Source organism: Bidens hawaiensis, unplaced genomic scaffold (assembly GCF_021521415.1).
Source record: "Bidens hawaiensis isolate Kalapana, Puna unplaced genomic scaffold, B.hawaiensis_p1.1 tig00022547_1, whole genome shotgun sequence".
NCBI classification, from domain to species: Eukaryota; Viridiplantae; Streptophyta; class Magnoliopsida; order Asterales; family Asteraceae; genus Bidens; species Bidens hawaiensis.
In genome coordinates this window covers 330,087-349,391 of record NW_027493518.1, presented here as the reverse complement: position 1 = coordinate 349,391, position 19,305 = coordinate 330,087, and the positions used below count along the sequence as shown (strand labels likewise).

The window sequence follows — 19,305 nt, the reverse complement described above, 5'->3', positions numbered from 1 at the left end:
TTCCCTTTCTAAATGACATGCTTTGTATTATGTGATGAATAGGAAAATGAAAGATCAAGGGAAACATTTCCGTTTGGAACTGACCATCCGTTATGATGCCCTAATAACCCATTGTATCTTGATAAACACACGTCAGTCTTCTTTGAGAGTATACGAGTTGATTATGATTGTCATCCAGTTGTAAAAACCTCCTTATCATGGCTTCATTTACTTCTATTCCTTGCCCTTAAATCACAACCTCAACCCTTTCACCATTGATGTCATCAACGTATTCTGCAGAGGTCCAGAAATCATTGATAAAATTTATGTAGATGGTTAGACTTGCAGTAAGGGCAAAATGGAGATTTGATAATTGTAGACATCTTATCGTTTGAGCACAATATTTATTTTCTTCATTAATCTCCAATATGGCACACATGTTATGCTGATTTTCAAATTTATACGCCATGATATATGCAAAATAAAAATGAACATTGAAAGTAAAATTAGTGTCCAAAAAAACAACAACAACAACAACGACAACAACAACAACAATAATAATAATAATAATAATGTAAAAAGAAGCAATAGATGTTCCTAGTAACCTGTTTCTTGGTGTAGATCCTTGGAATGGATCGATACGGGAGATATCCCAAACTTAAAGGGTGCGGAATACCTAAGTGTTTGATTACAAGTATTAATATTAATAAAAAGAACAGTAGACAAGATACCAAATGATTACTTTGTATTGAATAACAACTCGGTGTCTTTCAATACATCACAAGCACTATCACAAGTTCTCTAAAAAAGTAAATGAACTACTACTCCTAAACCCTAGACCGAATATGTGTTTATATACTACACATTCTCGCCTATTACATAATAGGAGAAGCTATCTCAACTTCGCTTATAGCAAACCATTTAACACAAAAAACAAACACAAACTATTGTTTATTGCAGACCAGACAAACATTAAACCTATGGACTACTAATACACAAAAATTACCAACAAACTCCCATTAGAAGTGGCTCCATTTGTTTCTTGTTTTTCTTCAGTGTGCAACAAAAATCACATCATCTTCACTCAAGCAAACGATCACGCACGCACTCCATGTTTTACACAAACTGAAACAACTTTTCTGTAACTTCTTCTCCGCTGACTTCCATGCCGGGATATAATGCAACAACTCGGATTTTTCCAATCAATATTTTTATCCATTAACCAACCCGCTTTTATGTTCGGGAACTATTTGCCGATAAAAAATCGCGTTTATCGAGTCATTATTATTATTTTAATATTATTGTTTAATTATTTAAACAACTCAAAATATATACAATTTTAACCCTAAACTAAGCATTAATCCCCTTTTGTTTCCATCTCTATTCACTAGGGACCAATTTGCAATTTCTATTATATTATTATCCATTAACCCATCTAACCCAGTAACCCAAACCCTTATACATGTAACCCATGAAACCGCGACCCCGTTTAGTTTGCTTGATGCTTAAGTTTCGTCTCAAACTTGGAATTGAATCACGGTTTTGATTCCCCTTTCCTAAATGAGTTCACCGACACTTTTGATTAGGAAAACGAAATCAAATTGATCTGTATTAACTTATAAATGAACCGATATTTGTATTATTGGGTATTATACCTTAAAGATTGTTATAAAACAATCAATCTTGCCCACACCATCTGATAACCATCGCCAATTTAACCCCCAATACTAATTAGATTAACTCAGCTGGATTAGATCAGTTCTTCATCGCGTCTTGTGTCAGCCACTCTATTGATCAATTAACCATCGATTAAGTATTTTCAAGGTAATTAGTTACCTGGTTGTGCTCGTCTAGTTGTAAGCTTCATTAACCCTATGGTTAATCGGCCACACGTTTTGGCGATTGATAATCTAGGGTTCATATGTTATTTCTAGGTTCGTGCTGTCTATTTAAAATTAATCATTCTTATAGTATAATCAACCAAAACACCAGTGCGCATGGCTGGTGTGTGTTTGTTTAAGACTCTGCTTTGGCTGGGGGCCGGGTTCGAGCCACCACCAGCCCGTTTTTGTTCTTTTTTTTTGGTAATGGTTTATTTAAGTTAATATATTAATCATTTAATTTATATTTTAAATATTACAATAGCAATAACTAATTGATATTTTATTAAAAACCGACGTATTAATCGATCACTTTTCCGAACCTTGGGTAAAACTATATAGATATGTGTATAATTATATATATAGATGTATATATAATAGATATTTAAAAGTTGATAAAGATTTTAATACTTAAAATGGGTTTTAATTTAAAAAAAATAATATATATATATATATATAGAAAGGATCAAATAAGAAGTTTGGTTTTTCTAAGAAGGCTAGGAAGGAGGGTATTTTAGTCTACTACCTTAATATTGAAACCCACTTAATTTAATTTCAAAAATTCACTTAATTAAAACCCACTTAATTAAAACCCACTTAAATTTTCACTCATCTCCTACAACTACCACCGCCCACCGCCACCCACCGCCACCGCCTTGCCGGAAAAGTCTTCGGAAATTTCGCCAGAAAATAAAACTGCATGAAAAACACAATGAAAAAGACACAATGTAAAAAACACAATAGAAAAAACACTATGAAAATAATAAACACAATGACAAAAACACAATGAAAACACAATTAAATAACACAATGTAAAAAAACACAATGCAAAAAACACTATGAAAAAATAAAACACAATTGTATAACACAATTTTGTAAAACACACCTTGTAAAAACCCACGAATTTTTTTTTATATTTATAAAGCAATATGGTACTCATATAAAAGATAAAAAAAACACTCGTTTTTATGGTGAAATTGTTTTGAAAAAAAATATCGTATTCAAAAGTTATTGACGTTTTAAAATGATGGGGGAATTTGATATGTGCCTTGCATGTGGAGAGAGAAAGTCAACAAATGTGTTATCCCTATTATGCCCTTACCCTTGTTTTACACTTGATGATCTCTCTAATATAATCTCAACCATTCAATTATAAAATGAATGGACAAGATTATTTCATATCCTTCCTAGGAAAACTAATCTTCTTATTATAACTCAACCCTATATATATATATATATATATATAACTATCTATATAATTGCCTACCATCAAATCCTACGTGTCGCTCTCACGTCGCTCCCCACCCCCTATAAAGCCACCAGATTGCTTGATTTATGAATGAAAGCCTCTCATTCGTTTGACCCGTTTTAGTTTTATCACGGGTACGAATCTAATAAACGGGTTATAATTCTCCATTCAACCCTACGTGTCCTTCTTTCTTTATGTTTTGTAAACCACGACTACTACTCCAAACCCTAATCTACCAAATCAGATGAACAAATTCTCTTTCCTGATGGCCCCTACCTCTCACGCATCCACTTAATTCAAACCCTAACTCCGTCACTTGCCATATTGATCGGAGATAGTCTAATACCTACTTATTGGAATATTTTGGTGGTTATCGGCGGTGGGATGCTGCAACGGTGGTTAACATTCTTCGTTTCATAGGTCATTCCCAAAACACTCTGTCGATTCTCTAGACCGCCTCTTGAGTGTCGATTGATTCGAATTTGATTTTAGGCTTTTAAATCAAATTTCATGTAATTAGAGGCATCACTGCCCGTAACTCCGAGAAGCTTTGCTTATTTCTCTGCATGAGATCGGTTGAGCTCCATAAGTTCAGTGCATTTCTTTTATGGACTGCTTCAGTTTCTGCTTAATTTGTTATGGTACTGTTTTTGATGTTTTTAATATGTAGTTTCATGGAGATAACTCTGAAGATATAGGTGTGAAGATGGAAATGAACGTTGAGGAGTCGCCTCAATCCTAAGGTAATATTATTATCAATATTATTAATATTATTATGACTATAGGATTTTCGTTGCTTTGTATTTCATAAAGTCGGTCATCTGAAAGGAGTTGTGCTTTTGATTTAAACAAATGGTGTTTCCATTTAGAATTCATGTGTTTATGTAACAGATTTATCTTAATACAGCTCAAATTGGTCTCAAGGGACATAAAAATTTGTCTGGTAATTCATTCTTGTATGGTAAAAAATGCTTTGACTGTTTAAAGGAAGTCAAACCAACAAAGAACCCTGAAGAAGTCGGTGACGTTAAAAGTTTGTAGTCGGGTCAAGCTGAAGTGACCCTGGTTTCTGTTACTTCTAATCTGATATGGAATATGAGGACTTGGAGTTTTGTAATAATGTTTAAGTTTAACATTAAATTGGTTGTTTATTCAGGGTTGCGCGTAAAGTAAAAGAGCACTACATAAAATGGGCTAAAAAGTTAATGTCGCATCAACCTCGTCTAAACAAAGATGTCACTGAGGAAGTAAATATGAGAAAAACAATCAAGAAAGAAGAGATCCAAACGCCCAGGGTAATTTTTGGAAACCGTTTAAGCGATTGTTTTGCATTACACGAACCAAACATGAAATTCACGTGTTTGGGTTTAGACTAAACGGGTTTGGGTGAGCCCACAAAGTATGCAACTGGGTTGTGTTTGTGTTAATTTGGTGGGTTCATAGGTTATCATGATCAACTCATTTGTGTTTATAAATGTGTTTTTTGTAGTTACTTAAAACTATTTGGGTTAAAAAAATTGGCATAGTTTAAACAAAGTTTCTTAAAAATTAACAATAATATGAAAAACTAGGATTTTAAAGTTACTATGCAAAAAAAGAATATTTTTTTAATCTTTTCTGGGTTAAACGGGAGGGTGTTCTAACTAAAATGAGAACCGAACTGTAGACTGATTTGTGGAACTGATAACCGTGTTGAATACTAAACTCATAGTTCACAAGTTGGGTTTGTTTTTCCCAATTATAGATACGATCTACTTTTTCAGTTTTTTTCGGTTTCTCTACACATCCTTAGTCGAGTCCAGGTCAATCGTTGAATACACACGTCATTTTTGGGTTTGACCCGACAATTCGCGAGCACGACCCGTTTTGCAGCTCTATATGCTTGATAAAGTAACCGTCTTTTTTTTTTAATTGTTACACATAATGGAGTCTGGTATTTTGAAGGACATACCACCATCTTCGTGTTTACAAAAGTCTTTGGAGTTTTTAAAGAAAAGGAAAATGCAAGTTCCAAGATCATCTGCGGTTTTGGACAACTCGAATCAAGCATTGCCTTTAAAAAGGTTTTCATGTTATTCGTGAAACAAATAGTGTAATATTTTTGTGCATCCAAGGATTGTTTCTAATTCTGATTTGCGTACATTGTTGTTATCTTTAGATTGTTTTTCTGATAGTGATTTTAAAACCTGTTTGGGACCGAACAAAACAGGTTATTTTTAATGGGTTTGTATACTTGCTGAAAATGGTCAAAAACCAAACAGGATGAAATTAGGTGTCAAACTAAACGGGTTGGGCTCGAAAACCAATTTATGCGCAAGTCCTAACCGAATAGTAGAAACCGGTTTGTAACCGATATTAACCGTGTGTTAGCGACCAGTTAGGGATTTTCAGGATTTTCATATAACAGTTAACCGAAGCCGGTTAATTTCAGTAGGTTAACCTAATATAACTCATATTTTTGCAAATCCTAATGAAGGAACTACAACTCAATTAAAAAAGATTAACCAACTCATTATGCTTATGCATATAGTTGTTTTTACCACTTCTTTACAAGGTCCGGTTGAAATTCAAATGACAAATAAGAAAATAAAAAAATATATATTGTTTAAGCTTAAAAAGAAGATATCACAATAATGTATGCAGCCATCTTAATAGGGTACCAAAAAGGTGGAATGCTTTATTGATGAAATGGACAAACAAAAAACATAAACGCATTACTTATATTTGAAATTAAACTCCATCCCTACAATGAATATAGCTCATTTCGTATGAAAAAATAAAAATTACATCCAAAATGATATTATAAACGACAACCACAGTGCATGTAGGTTAATTAAATTAATATAAAAAATTAAATATTGAACGGAGCATATAAATCATAAATTATAATGATGCCTCATCTCTGTAGTTCTAACTTTAACCCCCTTAAGTTCGTACATTTTTGCATCAAATTTTGGTTGATATATAAACTTTTTGAACTTAGTGTTAACTGTCATGATTAAAATATTGCCTTTTAGACCAAACACAAATAGGCTTGTGTATGATCCGACCTTTCATCCCTTTCCTTAGCAAGACTCGGTTAAATATACAAGACCCTAAGATGTGTCCCACACAGAACAAGTTCAATTAGGTTCCAACAAATCAACAGTCAGACCGACTTTTCATTATTTTGGGTTGAGTCTACCGACAAATAGATTACAAAGTCTGTCCTTTCTACTATAGTACCTTACCAGTGTTTATAAATGTTCACACGAAGATTCATAAATAAAATTTAATAGATATTTCAACTTTTAATGTTGCATGATTGTACCTTGAGGGTTGTGAGCAATCAGCTCACGTACCGGCATTTCCGCCTTAAGTTGGGGTGTGACACTACACGGTTTGTGTCGTGAAAATCGACACGAAAACGTTAAAAGTTGTTATTTTAAGAAAGTAATAACTAAAATGAAACATAAAGTTTTTTTTTATAAAAAGAACTCCTAAAACTTAAATAATATTTATAAAAAATTGCTTTTAAATATTTAAAAATAAAGTTTAATACGAAAAGTTGATCGGTTCGCTTTTAAACGCAAAACCGGCAAAACCGACAAATAAAAACCGACTAAAGCAAATTATAAAATTTCTAATTATATTTTCTTAAAAACTTTCCAGCTATTAAAACTTTAATATTTTATTTTGTTTTACTATTTAGTTAATTATAATATAATAAAACAATTAATAATGAAACCCGTGTCGTGCTTACAGTAGAAACTCTATAAAATAATACACTTGGGACCACCAAAATTTATTAATTAAAAGAGTTATTAATTAATCTATAAATTAATAATTATTAATTAATATTTTTATTATTTTATAGTAGAATACTTAGTTTACAAACACCTTTCAAGCTTCCACTTAATTATTGTATACAATGCATGTATATCAAATGAACGGCCCAATTTTAAAGAAACCTTCAATCTCCGACCTTATTATGCTTTTCGTGTTCAATGTATCACTTTATGGACATTAAAAATATTTTCTATATAAATACAAGATCAAAATATGTTAACACAAACAAATCATATACACAACATGGCTTCCTATCTTAAAGGTGTGAAAAAAAAACAACAATGACAGACGAGATTCGAAGAGCATTATGAGAGACGAGATTCAAGGGGAAATTGATTTCAACAAAAAACAAAAAACAATTAAGTCATTTTTCAAGAAACCTTCATAAATCATTCATGTAATATGCTATATATAAGAAATTATTAATTTATATTTTATATGGGGTCTAAAGAAATTATCAAAAATGTATTATCTTATAATTTTAGCGAATTATTAATTTAGCAACCTATCCCCGAGTCGGGACCGGCAAAAAATATTATCTTTGAGAGTTTATTAAATAATCGAGTATTAATTTATCGAGTTTCTACTGTATTTGATAATTGTTAGATAGGGATTTTTGTGCTTGCATGCTTGTGTGGTCACCTAAATTAAGATTACACAAATAAAGGTTGTCAACAAGTCAAATACAAACCGGATTATTTTTAAATATAATAACAAACGCGTACTAATATAGGACACAAGATTTTAGACAACAGCTACGACTGTGAGTTTCTCTAAAAACCCTTCGTTTTAAAATGAAAAGTTTTATAAATGTTTTTGGGGGACAAGCATATTCTTTTTATTTAATTTATTGGAGTTTTAAATGCATTTTATTTTACAAACCATGTTAAAGTGGGATGAGTCAATTTGACTAAATAACTGTTAACCGAATTAGTAAAGGCATAGAAATGTTGGTAGATGTTTGGGATGAAGCCCCCCACTTCCGATCACGTTGGGTTAAAATTGGGAATATTTTGAGTTTTCAATATTGATAGTCATACATGTGTTGTATTCTTTGCTCGTTTACAACAGTGCGATTTGTTTAATAAATAAAATGCTACGTTTTCATAAAGAATTGATCATTGTGGTATAATGGTTAAAGATTATTATATCATGGGATTATATATATATATATATATATATATATATATATATATATATATATATATATAAAAGATATTTTTGTAAAATAAGAGATCTCACCAACATTCGTGTTGACAAACATTTTTAATATGCTTTTCAGGTAAGTGATGGCTTTGTTTTGGCGAGATAATAGCGGTGATGTGTTTGAATATGCAAAAATTTTGGCATGTAATAAAACCGTGTAACTCTGATTTGGAATAAAAGTCACACTTTCGTTTATTAAAATAATTGCTTTATTATGATTGGCTAATGACATCTGTCACAATCCGAACGACTTAGTCAAAGTCTTCCGCTGGCTAGATTATGATTTTTGGGGTGTGACAACTATTTTTTGTATCAAAGACACCCCTGGTTGTATAAAAGGCAATCGGTGAATCACACAAGAAGTCACAACAGAGGTAGCATAGAGACTTACGGTGAGTCCATTATACATGTCATAAATAACGAGCACAATGGACCGGGGAGACTTGTAGAGCCTACCTTCGACTTGGCCTTCGAAGGACGCTTGGACAGGTGAAGAAGGCCAGTATGAAGCCAACAAATAAATCCCACAAAGGCCCATTAAGAAGAAGATAAGAAAGAGGACTTAGTCAGGGAAGGGTCACATTTAGAGGCCTTCTTAAGGTCATTGTTCCTTTCCAGGTGAGAGGCTCAGGGAAAGTATGTCTCACGAGCCCATTCAACATCAAAAGGGTAAAAGGCCGAAAAATGAGGACTTAGGAGAGAAGTGAAGAAACCAGACCAAGGGAACTACTCATCTGGGATAATTAATGTATGAAAAATGTAAAAGAGAACTCCTGCTCCCCTATATATATGGGAGAACAATACTTGAAAAGGGGGGACGATGCATCTGGTTCACTAATTGTTACATGTCAACTTGGTCATTCTAAGAACAAATATTAAATCCATAAAGATAGTATCATTTAGGGTTCTAACAGGTTGGGAAGTGTATAATAACATGCTCCCAAGCATCAGCAGGATGATACAATAGAATGGATTAGGAATTCAACAATATTATAACATGCTACCAGTTTTATTGTTCTTGGGTGGCAAGATCCGTTCTTCAAGAGGAGAGGAGATGAGAGAACAATTTTTATGAATGATTGAAAGTATGTATTAAGATTGGAATTGCAGGAATTAAAAGATGAGATAAAAGATTACATTGCCGATATTTCTTGGATGAATGAGATATGCATGAAATCTGAGTGGGGCAGTAGCTATGACGATGATAATCGGAGGCAACATAGATTTTTAGAGATTTGCCAATATCTTTTATTATCTTTATTAACTTATTATTATTGTATTTTCTTGTATATGAACTTCATATAACAACTTTTATATAATATAGTTAGGGAACCGGTGTTTATATAAAAACCATTGGTTATGTTGTCTTAGAAGATGTCTAATGTGTCACAAATCTCATTTACCGGTTTTTAGTTTGTTCGGTTCGGTGACCAACTGCTGGAACTTATATTTTGGATACTCGGTATAGTGTAAATAATTATGGAATGATTATTCATATAATGTCTTTATTTTTTGTTTTCTTTTTATTTTTGAGTTATTGAGTTTGGGTTAAACGAGTTTCGGTTCGTTTTGTTTCAATTTGGGCCAAGCCTATCGTCATACGGTTCGCTTCGACCAACTTTCACTTCGTATCTCACGATAATTTTCTTTTTTTTAAAAAAATTTCTAGCCCCAATTTTGGGGTTGATATAGTATAAATGTATATGTAATGTTAAACTGACGAACGATCTTTTTAAAACCAATATATAAGTTATAATAATATTGAAATTGATTACGTTTTAACTAGAATTTTTTAAATGTCTTATCATTCCCAAATTCATTATAAACACGTACTTTCATGTCTTGCTCATTTTGCGTCAACAGATTGTTTATTTAATTGCAACTTAAATTAGGATAAATCGTCAAGAATCCTTAAAGGACTAACTTACGTGTTCTGTTAAACCGCCTTTACGTCACTGACTACCTTATTTTTAAGGTGAGTAATCAAATCCCCTTTTTCTTTTTTTTAGGGCATTGTGCATATTGAACCATTATTATTTCCAATTTTATACTCAAACACAATTCCCTTGTTTGTGTGGTTGTGATATTGCCTGATTAACTATTTGCTATATGAATTATGTGTTTATTGCTTTTATGGTTGGTTGATATCTCATCCTCATTAAAAGACACATATACTTGTTTATGTTAATCGATGCTATTTACCTACGCTAGGAATTGTTTATTTCTCATTACTATTATTATTATTATTATTATTATTATTATTATTATTATTATAAATCGTGGTTACTCACTTAACATGTGTTGTTGACAAACTTTTTTTTACACATAATGTGTTAGAAAACTTGTATTATAAAATCCAGAAAAAGAAACGAAATTAAACGAAACAGTAACCGGGCTTGTGTTTAACACAATTCTCTTAAACAGATTCGCGGTCTGTTTCCAGGGTACTCCAGTTCGTAACAGAATCGTAGCTCTGCCGGACTCGATCACTTTCTTGTAACGAAAACGAAAACAATATTGTTGCAGCAAAGAGGAAGATGAAGTGTGTATGATTGTGTGTCGAAAACTGAAGAATGGTCATGATATTTATAACAAGAATCATAATCATATAATCAAGTCTAATTTATGACCACTAAAGAATACTAATAATGACCAGTAGTGCGGAATAGCAAGCTGAATAATAATAATAATAATAATCATAATCATTATGATCATTAATGGTATTGACTAGACCAACAGATTTTGAATTTCAAAAATGAATTTAAAAAATCATCTCATGCGGGCTCGGGTTTTAGGAGCTGCATTCGTGTCCACGGGACGTGGGGGCACGCACGAGTTCGATGAATTTCTAGTTCAGAAACCCAAATCTGCACCCCAACCCCCACTGCGCGCGCGTAGGAATTGTGGTAAAACATGTCATAAAGATTCTAATGAGTGGTAAATGCTCTACCTTATATACCACTCATTATTTTGTTCCCAATCCGATGTGGGACAACCTTTACCACTTCCTTATTAAGACTTCATTCACACACACTTTTACTTAAAAACTTCCAACAATCCCACAAATGAATGGAGGTCGAAACAACAACATTATTCCGATTAGATTTCAGCAGTTGAATCTTGCATACAATAGGTAGGTATTATCCTTTGAACCTTTACTTATGAAGCATACTTAGCCCACTGGCTCTGAGTAGACAGCGATGTCTTTGAATTCGTCTGTCGTTTGTGTAGATGACAATACACTTCACACAAGACTCTCCCTGAAAAATTCAAGTCCTCATAGTTATGTTCGTTATGGTCATGAACATGTGCCTGGTTCTGCAAGAGCTATTAAGTATTGTGCCCAACAACACCCTTCGAAGCGACCCCACTTCTCTCTCACATAGTTGATTCACCATGTATGACTACCTTGGTCGAATCATTAAAAGCCATATGCTTAGCCTCACACTTGTCACTTTAGGAATGGACTAGGAAGGTTACCTAGCTATGTAGTAAACTCCCTCTTAAATTGTAGGGTTATCCTCCCCCACCCCCCCCACCCCCACAGTGACCACACTATTTCATACAATTAGGTTTTCCTATTGAACTCAATTATTGGGATCTCTAATCTATTGAGTTAGGTTTCCTTCGTATGAACTTTAATTTTTCAAGGGCTTCAGTCCTATTCCCATGGACGACTTTTGAACTAACTCTCAACTTAGGCCTTTTGTTAGCGGATCCGCAATATTATCCTTTGACTTCACGTAGTCAACAGTGATAATTCCAATAGATATTAGTTGTCGACCCGTATTATATCTACGTCTAATATGTCTATTCTTACCATTATACATTGTGCTATGAGCTCTGCCAATTGCCGATTGGCTATCACAATGTATACAGATGGCCGATGCCGGCTTAGGCCATCTTGGTATATCCTCAACAAATTGACGTAACCATTCTGCCTCCTCGCCCGCTTTATCTAGGGCGATGAATTCTGATTCTATCGTGGATCTAGCTATAACTGTTTTTTATTTATGATTTGCACGATATAGCAGCACCTCCAAGTGTGAATACATACCCACTTGTTGCTCTGGAATCATTCGTGTCAGATATCCAATTTGCATCACAATTTCCTTCGACAACTGCTGGATATATGTTATAATGTAACCCGTATTCCCTAGTGTATCCTAAGTACCGAAGTAACCGAATCAAAAAGTTTCAATGACTTGAACTTGGGTTGCTTGTGTATCTACTTAGCTTGCTCACAGCATATGCTAAGTCGGGTCTAGTGCAACTCATAAGATACATCAAGCTGTCAATAAGTCTTAAGTATTCCAACTGGTTAACGGGTTCACCTCTATTCTTAGCTAGATGTTGACTTGTGTCAATGGGAGTTCTATATACATTAGAGTCATTCGCATTAAACTTCTCACGAATTTTTCTCACATAGTGGGATTGACTTAAAACAACTCCATTTTGGGTTCGTGTGATTTTAACTCACATAATCACATCCGCAAAAACCATGTCCTTCATGTCAAATCTTGCTTTTAACATGTTCTTTGTGGACGTTATGATTTTATCATCACTTCCAGCAATGAGCATATCATCTACGTATAGACACAAAATGACATATTTATCGGATGTGTCCTTCACGCATACACATTTGTCACATTCATTGTTTTTGAACCCAACATCAAGCATGACATGATCAAACTTTTGGTTCCATTGTTTAGGATCTTGTTTCATTCCATACAAGGATTTCACAAGTTTACACACTTTCTTTTCTTGCCCAACGGCTATGAAGCCTTCAGGTTTTTCCATGTAAATCTACATTAGAGTCATTCGCATTAAACTTCTCACGAATTTTGCTCACATAGTGGGATTGACTTAAAACTAGTCCATTTTGGGTTCGTGTGATTTTAACTCACAGAATCACATCCGCAAAAACCATGTCCTTCATGTCAAATCTTGCTTTTAACATGTTCTTTGTGGACGTTATGATTTTATCATCACTTACAGCAATGAGCATATCATCTACGTATAGACACAAAATGACATATTTATCGGATGTGTCCTTCACGCATACACATTTGTCACATTCATTGATTTTGAACCCAACATCAAGCATGACATGATCAAACTTTTGGTGCCATTGTTTAGGATCTTGTTTCAATCCATACAAGGATTTCACAAGTTTACACACTTTCTTTTCTTGCCCAACGGCTATGAAGCCTTCAGGTTGTTCCATGTAAATCTCTTCCTCTAGATTTCCATTCAAGAAAGCCATTTTTACATCCATTTGGTGAACTTCCAAGTTTCTAATGGCGGAAATGGCAAGCACAACCTGATAGATGTTATTCGCGTAATACGTATCAAAGCAATCTAAACCTTCTCGTTGTTTATATCTTTTGATCACCAACCTTGCCTTATACTTGTGGATGGTGCCATCAGGTTTCATCTTCTTCTTGAAGATCCATCGATATCCTAGTGGTTTACACCCTTGAGGAAGATCCACTATTTCCCACGTATGATTTTCTAAGATAGAATCTATCTCACATTTGATGGCCTCCCTCCACTGAGGTCCTTCAGCGGAATTCACCGCTTGTTGATACGTTTGAGGTTCCTCTTCTACCATGTAGGTAAGGAAATCAGGGCCGAAGGATTTTTCAGTCCTTTGCCGTTTACTCTTTCTGATTTCAACCTCCTTTGCCTCAGATTTTTCCCGAGGTTCATCTCCCGTACCCTCGTTTTGAATACTTTCCTCAACCGGTCTAGAATAGCTTGGTTTTCCTTTATCCAAACATGGGAACATATGTTCAAACCATGATGCATCCTTTGATTCAATTATGGTGCCATTTTTTATTCCAGGGTTCTTGGAATCATGCACAAGAAATCGAAATGCACCACCGAGACGGGTATATCCTATATATACACAATCCATGGTTTTGGGTCCTATTAGTAGGCGTTTTGGTGGAGTCACCACTACCTTGGCTAGGCACCCCCATACTCCCAAGTATTTATATGATGGTTTATTTCCCGTCCACAATTCATATGGTGTTAGATCTTTCTTCTTATTGGGTTTCATGTTCAAGACATAATTTGCCGATAAGATTGCTTCGCCCCACATGTCCGGGCTTACCCGAGAACTTATCATCATGGCATTCATCATTTCTTTCAAGGTTCGGTTTTTACGTTCCGCTATGCCATTTGATTGAGGGGAGTAAGGAGGCGTGACTTCATGTATGATTCCTTCTTTTTCACACAAGTCAACAAAAGGTGAAACATATTCACCTCCTCGGTCACTCCTTACTCTTTTGATTTTTCGATTTAGTTGATTCTCAACTTCGGCTTTAAATAAGATAAACTTATTAATAGCCTCGTCCTTACTCTTAAGTAAGTAAACATAGCAATACCTTGTACCATCATCAATAAACGTGATGAAGTACTTGTTCCCACCACGAGTAGGAATTGCTTTTAGATTACACACATCGGTGTGAATCATCTCGAGGGGTTCGGTAAATCATTCAATCTTTTTGAATGACGATCTCGTTTGTTTTGCTTCGACGCAAGTTTCACATTTATTATTTGAGTTGATATTGAATGTTGTTATACAATTAAGTTTAATCAAACGCCGAATGGAATTAAAATTAACATGACCTAGTCTACCATACCAAACATTAGAAGACTCAAGCATATAAACAGAACTAGTAGCATTCTCATTCATTTAATTAAACACGGTTACATTCAACTTAAACATTCCATTGAGGGCATAGCCCTTACCAACATACAAACCATTTTTGGTAAACGCGACCATATCAGACTCAATCACCATTTTGAAATCAAACTTGTTCAACTGCCACCCCGACACAAGATTCTTAAGAATTCCGGGAACATACAACACACTTGACAAAGTGAGTTCCTTTCCCGAAGTCATCTTCAAAACAACATTCCCCTCACCTTTGACTTCGGCCGTAGAGGAGTTTCCCATAAACACCTTTTCTCTATAAGTCACCTCTTTGAAAGTGCTAAAGAGACTTTTGTCAAAGCACACATGACGGGTAGCCCCCGTATAGACCCTCCAATCATTGTTATTTTGCCCAACCAAGTTAACTTCGGTGACCATAATCGAGAGGTCCGTGACCTCCGCAACAAGGTTCTCAATCTCTCGAACCATGTTCACTTGTCGAGCATTTTCTTTCTTTGGAAGCTTGCATTCATTGGCCATATGGCCTTGCTTTCCATAATTATAAAAAGTTCCTTGGAACTTCTTTTTCTTCCCAACTCCCCCCTTAAGACCAAGGTTGAAGTCTTTCCCATGATTCTTCTTTCCACCGTTTTTATTACCCTTTGAAGATTGGTCATGTTCAACATCATTGCCCTTTGTTGTTCCAGGACCGTCAATCCTTTTTAATGCAATTTTATTATCTTCTTCAATACGAAGAAGAACAACAAGATCTTCAATGGTCATCTCCTTTCACTTAGTCTTGGCCTTACAATACACGTTATAAAGTGCATCCACCATCCCATTCAAGACATAGTTCTGGCACAAAATATCCGAATGATTCCAAGCCTGAACTGCGCTCAACGATTACGCATCCATTGCCCTTTTATCGGCTTGGGAAACGGTTTCAGTCAAGAACCTCGCGAGGCTCAAACTGGTCAAATAAAAGAACATCTTTTGTTGCCACTGTTCGAAATTCACACCGGTGAACTTTTCCGGTTTCTCAGCATGAGACGTGACTGCAGCAGGGAGCGGAGCAACCAAACCGGTTGTGACAGCAACCGCGGAAGTGACGATTGTAGAAACGACAGTACTCATGGATTGGGATTCCATTCTAAAGCGAGAATACAAGAATTATAATAAGTAATCTGTTTAATTTTGTTAAAAAACTTGTATTATAAAATCTGAAAAAAGAATCGAAATGAAACGAAACAGTAAACCGGGCTTGTGTTTAACACAATTCCCTTAAACAGATTCGCGGTCTGTTCCCGGGGTACTCTGGTTCGTAACAGAATCGTAGCTCTACCGGACTCAATCACTTGCCTGAAACAAAAATGAAAACAATATTGTTGCAGCAAAGAGGAAGATGAAGTGTGTATGATTGTGTGTCTAAAACTGAAGAATGGTCATGGTATTTAGTACCCAGAATCATAATCGTATAATCAATTCTGATTTATGACCATTAAAGATGTCACACCCTCAAAATCCACTAACGGAGTTTTACCGTCAGAGGGTGTGAACTAACAGGATCGGAATCATTAGTTATAATCAAACCATAAAAACGTTTAAATGAAATTAAGTGCGGAAGCGTAAAAACCAAATAACAAAAGTTGCGTCACGCAGGACGACTTAAAACCCCATAACAACAGTTAAAAATCAGTTTGCATAAACAAAAGCATTTCAGATAATGCATGATCCTATACTGCGCGCCCGCCTCGGCTACCTGAGAATAACATACTAAAAGTGTCAACACAAGGTTGGTGAGTTCACAAGTTTAAATAAAATAAAGCGTTTAGCGTTTGCGTTCAGCGTTTTGCGTTACCAGATAGTGTTAAATCAATTATATATCGATAGGTAGCTAGCCTATACAACAAGTATTACTAAGTGTTCGACACCGAAGCTGACTGTTTATCAAGTGCCTTGTCACCAGGTCATCCAGACCATGGTACGTGTTAGCCAAAATTACACCCGCTCGACCTCCAGTCGAGTTTAGCGTTGGGTGGGGTTTGTCAAACCCAGTAGTACTACTCAACAGTGACTCGCTATTATCCAAATATTAACCGGTTCGATGTGTAGGACTTCAATTGTTTCGTTTGCCACTTAGCCTTTACAAGTGATATATAATCTACTAACAAAATCTTAAATGCGTTTATCGGAGTATGTTATCTCCCCCAAGTGAAAAGCGTTTAAAACAGTTTAAAGGGGTAAGTGAAACTCACTGTTTGCGAAGAATTCCCAAAATAAATCACCAAGTGATGCGCGTCACAGAAAAACTCTCTCTAGCGTTCTAAAACAACAAGGAGATTTTCTAAGTATCGGAACTAATATCGAGTCTCTAGACCCGACACATAATTCCTAATCACAAGATACGTTTCGTGTTTGTTTGTGAATCGTGTGTGACTTAACTAGTACATTTGTGATACGATACGTGTGTGAGCAATTATTTACGTGTCATGTATTAATAATGTACATCACTAGCAATTACTCCCCGTAAGGGCAATTTGGTCACACATAACAATTAACTAGCAATTATCATGTTTCATGCATTTTCACAAAATTCAGCAGCTAGTTTCACCGAGACAGAAATTCTACTTGAAAGATTGTACTATTCCACCGATCATAGCATCTCAATTAATTTACCAAAAATCATCACTAAAGCATGCATGTGTTAGGTTTCCAGAACATATTTATTTTATTTTTATTCCACATAGATTTCTCATAATGATCAAAACACTACAGCAAGCTCATAACAGTCAAATTCATGCGCAACAGAATGTTATTTGAAATTCCCATTAAATGAAAAATCCAACAAATGCAAGACCACTTGGGTTAGGTTCCTAACTCAATAAGTCAACTTCCAGAAGTAGAACCAACCCAATTGGTCTCGTAGTTCATGAGATATAACATTTACAAAAGAACCTAACAGCAGGTCTAACAACTCAGCTTTGCACAACGTTTTTGTAAAATCATAAAGGTTAACTTTTACACGTCCAAAAATTGCAAATTTATATTCTTTAGAAACTAGACTCAACCTAGTTTACTGTAGTATCAATAATCTCAACCAATTTTCACATTTACACCCCGATACAGTCAATTGAACATCAACAACACAATCTGTCCAGAAACTGTTTGCAACAAAACTCAACATATTAGCCATTTATAAACCGTAATTCCTTCATATAACATCCTAGACACCATAATCACTATCCATGCACATCAATTACACATTACATCCATGGTTAGGGTTTTATTTGAATTCAAAATCAAGAACACAACGATTAACATGTAATAATACTAATTCTAGTTATCATATCACAATCAAACCATCATCAACTCAAAATAAAACATATGAACACATATACATATGAAAATCGGACCAGGGTTTGTAATTATACCTTCAAAAACACCCATACAAGCAAGAGGAAGGTAGAAGATGGCTAGAAACAGATGTAGGATGCTTCAATTGTGAAAAAGCAAGATCAAAACCAAGTGATATGTGTGTGTATGTGAGCCGATTGTGAGGAGAGCAATGGGGGGGGGGGGCTGCCGTCGACTTAGGTGAGGGAAAGAGGGAGGGGAGTTAGGGTTTTATAATATTATTAATAATAATCATGTTACATCTAGGTCCCTCCACTTTCAAATGTTATCTTTCTAGCTTAATTAACTAGTTCTAGCACATTGAGTTAACGTTTATAACAATGTTATCACATAACACATAAGTCTAACACATAATTATCACATAATTATTGTTTTGACGTTTTTCGTTTATTCCTCAATTGTTTGCGTCAACTCGTTTGCGTTTCGGTGCAATTCCCGAAAGACTACACATGTAGTAAGTGTTAAGCGTCATTTAAACCCTAGTTTAAATGTAATGAGGTGTGCGTTATAGATTCAATGATCTTAAGTTTGAATTGACGGAGTTGAGTTAACAGAGTTAACCTGAAATTGACGATTGTCACAAAAGAATATTAAAGAACAATAATATTCTTATAATGACCATTAGTGCAGAATAGAAAACGGAATAATAATCATAATCATTATGATGATTATTGGTATAGACCAGACCAACAGATTTTAAATTCCAAAAACGAATTCAAAAAATTGTCTCACGCGGGCTTGGGTTTTTGGTGCTGCATTCGTGTCTGCAGGACTTGAGGGCACGCACGAGTTTGATGAATTTCTACTCCAGAAACCCAAATTTGCAACCCCCCCCCCCCACTGCGCGCACGTAGGACTTGTGGTAAAACATGTCATAAATATTCAAATGAGTGGTAAAGGCTATGCCTTATATACCACTCATTATTTTGTTCCCAATCCGATCTAGGACAACCTTTACCACTTCCTTATTAAAACTTCATTCACACACACTTTTACTTAAAAACATCCAACATAATGCAAGTTGTTATAGTACGTTATTTGAAGTGAAGACATAGACTTGGACTTTAAGCTAAAAATTAGAAAGT

The 19,305-nt window shown here is 34.9% G+C and overlaps 1 long non-coding RNA gene across 1 annotated transcript; it reads right to left on the bottom strand.

Annotated features, from left to right (window-relative positions):
- Positions 1-571: 571 nt before the first annotated feature.
- LOC143565858 (uncharacterized) lies at positions 572-1,854 on the bottom strand. Its single transcript, XR_013141143.1, has 3 exons — positions 1,671-1,854; positions 882-1,594; positions 572-851 (listed from the first exon to the last, which is right to left on the bottom strand). It is a non-coding gene; the product is annotated as an uncharacterized LOC143565858 (long non-coding RNA).
- Between the last annotated feature and the right edge of the window lie 17,451 nt (positions 1,855-19,305).